The following is a 9910-nucleotide window of genomic DNA, read 5'->3' on the forward strand; positions in this document are numbered from 1 at the left end:
TAATAATAATAATAATGATGATGATGATGATGATGATGATGATGATGATGATGATAATAATAATAATAATAATAATAATAATAATAATAATAATAATAATAATACTTAAGCCAGCAGTGTTTATTCAGTGCAACTGTGAAAGGGAAACCCGTGCAAAAACGTGTAAATCTCCGTTCAGTTCACAAGTCTTAAAGTTGCCAAATTTGGACAGCCCTCCTTTTTTAGGATAAGAGTCACCGCACCAGCAGATGAGGAAGCGATCGGCCGCTGCTAAGGGAGGTGTGGAGACATACGTTCCGTCTGACACGAGTGCACGCAAAAGAGCACCAAGGACCCCCCCCCCCACATTTCAATCCTGAGCTACAAATATCCTCCTTTATTGAGACGTCTTTCTGAACGACAGTCAGCCCTTGGGCGATGCAAATTTTGATGCTTTTATATGAAAGTGGCACGGATGCCAAGACTTCCAAACACGCAAGCTGTAATATATTTAGTGGTGGAAAATAGAAACCGGAGCTCATTTAATGAATGTCCTCAGCAGTAGTTGGATAAAGCGTCATACTGGCTGTAAGAAACGATGAGCGATTTTTTGCACGCGTGCCGAGCTTATGCACAAGGGTTAAACAGAGACGAGAAACTTCTCATCTGACTCGCTCTTTGCATCCAAACGGGTCAAAGCGCGGGTGGAAAACTGCAACCGCCGCTGCGTTGCCCGCAAAGGAACAAGAATTTAACCGGGGAGGAAGCCTTCGGCGCTTCGCGAGGGGAGACAAAGGCAGGGATGCCCCGTGACTGGGGGTACATTTGCCGTTGGGGGGGGGCGGCACGTGTTTTGAAAGACTGAGGGTTGTTGGGGGGTCCCCGTGTAGTCTTAAGAGCTCTGAGAAACATCCAACCTAATTGGACCAACCCGCTTTGCTTTCTTTATTCGATTCCGCTCCCGCCTTTCTGTTCCGTCGAACAGCCAAGATCTCTAGCAAAAACTAACGTACCAAAAAGACGATTAAAGACCACGCTACGTGTCCTGTTGGAAAAAGCAATGACGATTTTTCAAGAGTGGGAGAAACTCGGAAGGAATTCCCACTGACTTCTTTGCGGATCGAGCATATTGGCCAACCTCCACAGGCTCTGCTTTAAAGGCTTCACAACAAAGCTTCAGCAGATGGCAGCACAAAGCTCAACTTTGCTGAAGCTCATCAGGTGGGCCTCTGGCTTTTGGCCCCTTTTGTCGATATTTTATTTCTTTTATTTCTTTAGCTGCCCATCTCAAATGAATGCCTCTGGACAAGGAACAGTCATAAAATAATTAAAAACAGTTATGATATAATACAAAATTATACATACATACTATACATACATACATACATACTATACATACATACATACATCTGCTAGACCAGAAGAAATGTAATCAAAGATGTAATTATAGCTCTTTATGGGTAAAATATATGTCTTCAAGAAAGTTGCACTGATGCAGTTGCAAAGGATCAAACTGAAATTATTTGCAAATGGACATTGTGGGGCTCAGAATCACTCTGAATGTCAGAATCCATTTATATCATATTCATAAATGTATGTTTAAAACATTCCATGGATTCTGCCATCTCCTGAAGAGGAGGGAACGGATGTGTATTGAACCGGTATTAGGCATTTCAAAGGAAAGGAGAAGCCTTTTGAACTGGGGAAACAAAAGGGGGGGCTAGCATCTGGCTTGTGTCACGGAAGAGAGCAATAAACATAAAAGGTCCTAAGTTCCTTTTTCCCACGAGAGGGATGATACGAGGTAAATGATGGGGGACTGACCAAATGGGGTTAAGGGGGGTTAAACTGGGAACTCTTTATAAGGGTTTAGTTCGTGGAATAATATTAAGTCCTGTCTAACAGTGAACTTTTTATTTGAGTAGAAGTGTATTGGGTTGCACTTTCAAAAAGGCAGTCAGGAGAGATGTGCTATCCATCCATCCATAACAGGGGATTGTGATAGTTTAGGATAGAAACATAGAAAACTGATTTCAGAAAAAGGCCTAGTGGTCCATCAAGTCTGCCCTTTGAGTTTTTAATTTATTATTTTTAAATGTTTTGTCAGATGGCAGACATGTAATTAAAATATTTAATATAATATAATGTTGGAAGGGTCCTTGGAGGTCTTCTAGTCCAACCCCCTGCTTAGGCAGGAAACCTATACCATTTCAGACAAATGTGTTCATCTCCAGCATGTTTAAGCACAGTTACCTATGACTGACTTATCATCTCTGCTGAAAATTGATTCCAAGCTTTTACTACTCTCGGTGAAGTACTACTGTCTAATGTTATTTTTGAGCTTCCCTCCTGTCAGTTTGAAGTTATGCAGAGTTCTGATATCAACAAGAAAGGCCCTGTGGATGTGTTCTTAGGGACTGGTAGAGAAGATCCAAAAAGTGAGAAAGAGAGAGATAACATTTTGTCATTCCTGAGATGTTTGCAGTTTTCATAAACAATCTGCTCAGTGCTATTCTTACTCTCTTCCATTGTTTTGCTATTGAAGGAAACATTTGTGGAAGAGGGAACATAAAACCCTTGTTCAAAGCTAAAAATTTCAGAAAGAGTGAGTGTTGCATTGCCAACAGTGAGAGCATGAGGTAAAATGGCTGTTTTCTACAGACCTGCAAAGTTTGTGCTAGTGGTTTTTATGTCTAAGGAGAAAACTCTTCTCAGTCTATGATAGGAGAGGTTGATAATTGAATTCTGAAACTCTCCCAGCAATAAGTGGGTGTAAGATCAGGGCTACTAAGCCTCAAAATGCCACGTTTGATGTTGACGCTGAAACATTTTATCTACAGATCAAACATTTGAAAGGTGTTCCGTGATCTCAGTGTCCCATCACTGGTATGGCTGATCCACCTACACAAGTAACAAGTTGATTTCTGAAATGCAGATGTGTGATTAAAAAGTCCCTTCTTCTCTTTCCATGCCAAGATCTATTCAAGCCTTTCGTGACAGACTTGGGAGAAAACAGGCATGGTTCAGCTTTGGCTACTTATATTCTATCTTCTTCTCTTCATCACAATGGGAGGTAAGTCCCTAATAAAAATAGGGATATTGCCACTCTATTATTCCCACACCCACAAACGTTTTCTTACGTCAATTATACCCAAAGCTCTCTGTTGAAAATTACTGATGGCCACTGAGTTCTAAGAGAATAAAGCATAAAGTCTGGGAGCTGAGGGCTCAGCAGCAAAAATATATTTGTTATGGCTGTTAGCATAATAAGATAGAGGTCTTCATTAGGATCATTGAGAGACAGCAAGTCTTTAAATTCCCCCTTTCTACTAAAGATCTAATATAGCCAGGGACCCTCCCCACTTTGCTTATAAAGAGTGAGAATGGTGATTTGGGCTGCATTGGAGTTGAGCCCTTAACTTCTGGCACTTAAATTATATCTCTTTTAAAAAGCCTAATAGGTTCCCCTAACAGGTGCTAATCTGTAACTAAAGGCTATCTTCATGGAATTAGGGGTCTCTTTTGTCAGATACGCTGTGAGCAGAACAAGAAATCCTCTTTACCTTTTACAATATCTTGTGGGGTTTGTAATTAATGTGGCTGAAATGGATACCTGGGCTTTTCCAGCGAAGGTTGCACCTATGCATTAGGAATTGTAATTAGCCGATCTCAGCCCAACATTGATAAGCTGTTTTACAGAACGGATACTTGCAGAGATGTTTAAACTAAACATTATCTACCATTAATACCTGTTCCTTTTCAACTGTTTGTCTTAGTAATATATAAATAGCTTGATGAAGCCCTGGTGGCGCAGTGGTTAGAATGCAGTATTGCAGGCAAACTCTGCCCACAGCCTGGAGTTCAATTCTGTTTCCGGGCTCAAGGTTGACTCAGCCTTCCATCCTTCTGAGGTTGGTAAAATGAGGACCCAGCTTGTTGGGGACAATATGCAAATAATGCTGACATTGCAAAGAGTGCTGTACAGCACAGTGGGGCAGTATATAAGTCTAAATGTTATTGCTATTGCTATTGATACAGATTTCTACATCTCTACTAGAATAACCTAACTTTGTTGTATTTTAGAAACAGCAAAGCAGGAAACCTGACATTATCTAAATAATGTAAGTGAAGAATTGAATGAATGAGGGAAAAGAACCATAGTGCAGAGCAGACACATTTTAAAGATGTTATCAGCCTGTAGCTTGCTGGGTTTAAAACCCGACATGACACAGAGCCAGGTTACTTGTAGAACACAATCTTTCTGTCTCTTTTTCCAGTAGATACTTTGATTTGCCGAAACTGCATATCTGCATGGCCAGTGGCTCCTTGCCTTCCTCTTAAAAGCTTCTGCTTCACCTCCAATGGGGTGTGTGCCCACCTGCAAGTCTTTGGAAGTAAGGATTCTTATTACATTCCTTTGACACAGCTGGCTTGTCTGGGGTGGATGCAGGTAATCCTCGACTTACAACCGTTCATTTGCAACCTCTCTTGTCGTTAAGTGAATCACTGCAGTTGTTGGGAACAGGTTGGTTAACTGAACCTGGCTTCCCCCATTGCCTTTGCTTGCCAGAAGGTTGCAAATGACTGTGCCGTTGTAACCCCCGAATAGTCACTAAATGAACTGTTGTAAGCCGAGGACTACTTGTTTTGGGACAAAGGGCTTTACAAAAATGTAAGATGCATCCTCCATGGAAAATTAGCAAGGATAATTGAAACGTGGCTCCTTTCCCCTTAAATGCAGGTATGCGTCTGGAGAAGCTTATGCTAACCTGTTTGGAGAATGAACAGAATAAATGTGGGAGTTACTGGGAAAATCCAAAGACCCATTTTCGACACAAATTGAGTTGCTGTTCGGATGATAATTTATGCAATTGGAAGCCATTTATACGTCCATGGTAGACCCTTTCTTTCTGGAGTTGTATAATTAGTTCTCTGGGTTGTGAACGAGGATCCAGGGGTTTTTCTTGCGTATTTATTGTACTGTAGGCTTTCCTGAACTCTCCTGTAATTTCTCAGGAATTCTGTCTTTTCTGCCCACAAAAAGCTGTTGCTGCAAAAGCGGTCTGTCTCACAAGGGCAGTCAAAACACAAGTTGTTTCTTTTCCCTACTCTTTTTTTTTGTCTTTTGTTTTTTTAATGACAAGCTTCCAGTTTTAAAACTCTGGCCCTATTGGTGGGGAATTAACACTGAGCTGATTCCTTATTGATCCTAAAGTGTTTCTTAAAATAATATGTTTTGCAGATGTTAAATTATTTGCTCAGTGAAATAAGTAAACTAATAATAGTTATTCATGAGCGACCATATAACAGGCTTGTACAATGAATTACTTTTTGTTCTAAATCAGGCTGTTTGCTGGAAGGGGTGGAGTCAGACAAGTCAGTCTGGAAAAAGTGGCATTGCAGCATAGGTAACCCCTGGACTTTTGACCATAATTAGGACCAGAATTTCTGTTGCTAAGCAAGGCAATTGTAAAGTGAGCTGCTGCACCCAATTTTACAACCTTTTGTGCTACGGGTATTTAGCAAATCACTGCAGTTGTTAAGTGAATCCTGCAATCGTTAAGCGAATCTGGCTTCCCCCACTGACTTTGCTTGTCGGACTTCAGCTGGGAAGGTCACAAATGTCAATCACGTGATGCCAGGATGCTGCAACCACGGTAAATAGAGGCCAGTTGCCAAGAGCCCCAAATTGTGATCACGTGACCGGTGGGTGCAAGGATCAGTTGTAACCCCCTTTCTCAGTGCTGTTGTAATTTTGAACGTTCATTAAATGAATGGTTGTAAGTTAAGGACTACCTGTACTGCGACGCAAACCTTTCTAATTTTGTATTTGCTTCATGACATTCCACGCACATCCAAAAGGGCCTGAATTTGTAGTGCAACAATGCAACACTGCTTTTGTCAAAGCAATGCAACATCTCAGTCCTTGAGGGGGAAAAAAAGCAAATTTCAGAGAAGGCCCAAGGATTGAAGAGGGTGAGATAGCAAACCATCTTGATGTTTACTATTTTTTTAAAGCAACATCTTTTCTTTTTTTCCTTTTCCTGGCACAGGAAATATTTTAAGAAATCAGCAAACATTGTACAAGAGGAAAATAAGAACAATAGAAGAATATTACTGACAAAGAAACCAACTCAAAACTCAGCTGGAAGCAATGCTATCATTTAAAAGTAGCTTGTATTTGGGCCTGAAATGGATCTAAAACATCAGCCTGCTGATTATTAATCAAAATATTTGCTTAATAATTCTCAACAGATGACTCCTGGAGCAATCAATCAATCAATCAAAAGAGATTGTGTTTTGCTATTCTAATTTCCATTCTTTATGTTTTCTTATGCTTTCTTTAAAAAGAGCATACAATGCATGGAAAAGTCACAATGTAATTCTCTTACTTTGTTTAAAAAAAACAGGCAGCTGAGCAGCTCCTAATTTGCTTGTCTAATGTAAGGAAAACATCAATCAGTAGAAAAATTAAGGTGTAAGAAACTAACCATTTGGTGCAGGGGTGTCAAACTGCCAGCCTGCGAAACCGCACCCACCACATTGCCGGCAACGGAAAAAAAGTCGCGATAGGTCACGACATGTCATGTGACGTTGCAAGTTTGACACCCCTGATTTGGTGGCTTCATTGTTTAGAATTATATGTCTGTTAACTGATTCAAGAAACCGAATGCTAAATAAATCAGAACACTGTAATAGTTTATTACCTGCTTGTGTACTTTTGTATACCCATTCAAGACATGGCTCTGGGTGGCCAGCAAACAGCAGAATAACCAACAATAAGAAGCAATTTAAAGTAGGTAATTAAAACAAACAAGATCACGTGAAGTACTAATACCACTTTACAATGCCTTGGTAAGGCCACACCTGGAATACTGCATCCAGTTTTGGTCACCACGATGTAAAAAAGATGTCGAGACTCTAGAAAGTGTACAGAGAAGAGCAACAAAGATGATTGGGGGACTGGAGGCTAAAACATATCGGGAACGGTTGCTGGAATTGGGTATGTGTAGTTTAATGAAGAGAAGGGTGAGGGGTGACATGATAGCAGTGTTCCAATATCTCAGGGGCTGCCACAAAGAAGAGGGAGCCAAGCTATTCTCCAAAGCACCTGAAAGCAGGACAAGAAGCAATGGATAGAAACTAATCAAGGAGAGAAGCAGCCTAGAACTAAGGAGAAACTTCCTGACAGTTAGAACAATTAACCAGTGGAACAACCTGCCTCCAGAGGTGGTGAATGCTCCAACACTGGAAGTTTTTAAGAAGAGACTGGACAGCCATTTGTCTGAAATGGTATAGGGCAGGGGTCGGCAACCTCGGCTCTTTTATGACTCGTGGACTTCAACTCCCAGAATTCCTGAGCCAGCAATGCTGGCTCAGGAATTCTGGGAGTTGAAGTCCACGAGTCATAAAAGAGCCGAGGTTGCCTACCCCTGGTATAGGGTTTCCTGCCTGAGCAGGGGGTTGGACTAGATGACCTCCAAGGTCCCTTCCAACCTATTATTATTATTATTATTATTATTATTATTATTATTATTATTATTATTATTATTATTATTATTATTATTATTATTATTATTATTATTATTATTATTATTAACATTAACCCAGCACAGTTGTAGCATCTCCATCCACATAGGAGTTAAAAGACCAAAACAAAGTGGCCCATTTTTGGGGGTAACAAACAAGTCTTCACTGTCAACGAGGCCAGGTCCATCTGAATGTTGGGGGATGTGGTGTTCCATAGAGCAGATGTGTTGTCACAGAAGTCACACAAAAGTTACACAATTTGCTTAATGAAAGGATCTGGAGCATGCCTACCCTGTCTGATCTCATGGAATGGACAGAAATGATTGGAAGTAGACAGTATCATAAACAACTGGGTCCTGTACCACGAAGGGCATTATAGATAGTTCTCAACTTACAACTGGTTGCTTAGCAATCATTCAAAATTCTGACAGACCATCAAAAAGGGACCTATGACCCAGTTTCAAAGTTCTGACGTCTGCCTCCCATTACATGGCTGCGTTTTGGGGGCTTGGCAGATGGCCTGCCTTTACACCTGTTTTCAGTGCCCTGTGGCTAAATGCCTGCAAATTATTATTATTATTATTATTATTATTATTATTATTATTATTATTATTATTATTATTATTATTATTATTATTTTAATTTGTATACCGCCCTTCTCCCAAAGGACTCAGGGCGGTGAACAGGGCAATACATAATAAAAACAAGATACAAAAATTAAAAATTATTAAAAAGTAATTAAACAGCAATGCCCGTAATAAATTAGTACAGATTAAAAGTTAAGACCAATTTATAAAACCCAACCCCATCCCATCAGGCCAGGCCAGCTTGTTCAAAAAGGTGGGTTTTAAGATCGCGCCGGAAGGAGCGGAGATCAGGCGCCATCCGGAGCTCGACCGGAAGATGGTTCCATAAATCCGGCGCGCCCACAGATAACGCCCTCCCACTGGGGGCCACCAGTCGGCATTCTTGGACCGGTGGTACCCTGAGGAGGCCCTCTCTGTGGGAGCGTACTGGGCGGAGGGAAGTTGACGCCGGCCGCAGGTGCTCCCCAAGGTATTCCGGACCCATGCCATGTAGGGCTTTGTAGGTCATTACTAACACCTTGAACCTCACCCGGAAGACAACTTGAAGCCAATGCAGCTCGCGGAGCAAAGGTGTGACATGGGAGTGTCGGGAAACTCCCAACACAACTCTCGCGGCTGCATTCTGTACCAGTTGGAGCCTCCGAGTGGTCTTCAAGGGTAGCCCCATGTAGAGAGCGTTGCAGTAGTCAAGACGAGAGGTCACGAGTGCATGAGTGACTGTACATAAGACATCCCGGTCTAGATAGGGCCGCAACTGGCACACCAGGCGGACCTGGGCGAAGGCCCCCCTAGTCACAGCTACTATATGGTCTTCTAGGGAAAGCTGTGAATCTAGGAGGACTCCCAAGTTGCGAGCCCTATCTACAGGGGGTAATAACTCACCCCCCATAGAGAGGGGTGGGATATCCTGAATATCCCGAGATGCCGGTACGCACAGCCACTCAGTCTTGTCAGGGTTGAGTTGAAGCCTGTTCCTCCCCATCCAGACCCGGACCGCCTCCAGGCAACGGGACATCACGTCGAGGGCATCACTGGGGTGGTTTGGGGTCGAAATGAAAAGCTGGGTATCATCAGCATACTGATGATACCCAACTCCAAAGCCACGAATGATCTCACCCAGCGGTTTCATGTAGATGTTGAACAGGAGAGGCGAGAGGACCGACCCCTGAGGAACTCCGCAAATGAGAGGCCTCGCGGTCAACCTCTGCCCCCCTGCCAACATCGACAGCGAGCATCCCAGGAGATAGGAGGAGAACCACTGAAGAACCGTGCCTTCCACTCCCAATCCCCTGAGGCGCCGCAGCAGGATACCATGGTCGATGGTATCGAAAGCCGCTGAGAGGTCTAATAGGACTAGGACAGAGGAATATCCCCTGTCCTGAGCCCTCCAGAGATCATTCACCAGTGCGACCAATGCCGTCTCCGTGCTGTACCCGGGCCTGAAGCCCGATTGGTACGGGTCTAGATAATCCGCTTCATCCAGGACCAGAGGGAGCTGATGCGCCACCACACTCTCAACAACCTTCGCAAGAAAGCGAAGGTTGGAGACTGGACGAAAGTTATTTAACACAGCCGGGTCCAAGGCAGGCTTCTTCTAATATAGGGTTTCCTGCCTGAGCAGGGGGTTGGACTAGAAGACCTCCAAGATCCCTTCCAACTTTATTATTATGATTATAATTATAATTGTACTTTGAGGTTCCTTTTCATGCCTTCAGGTCAATGTGGACTCCTGGCAACTACCTGGAGTAGTCCCTGCAGTTTTCATGGCATGATTTTTTGGAAGTGGTTTGCCATTGGCTGCTTCCTAGGGCTGA

The 9910-nt window shown here is 42.6% G+C and overlaps 1 long non-coding RNA gene across 1 annotated transcript; it reads left to right on the forward strand.

Moving 5' to 3' along the window:
- The first annotated feature begins 2986 nt into the window (after positions 1-2986).
- Positions 2987-6674, forward strand: LOC308663618. The gene is made up of 4 exons (XR_014025454.1): positions 2987-3052; positions 4257-4373; positions 4721-4874; positions 6033-6674. It is a non-coding gene; the product is annotated as an uncharacterized lncRNA (long non-coding RNA).
- The last annotated feature ends 3236 nt before the right edge of the window (positions 6675-9910 follow it).

The sequence above is a fragment of the Vipera berus genome (assembly GCF_964194415.1).
Source record: "Vipera berus genome assembly, chromosome: 2".
In the NCBI taxonomy this organism is placed as follows: domain Eukaryota; kingdom Metazoa; phylum Chordata; class Lepidosauria; order Squamata; family Viperidae; genus Vipera; species Vipera berus.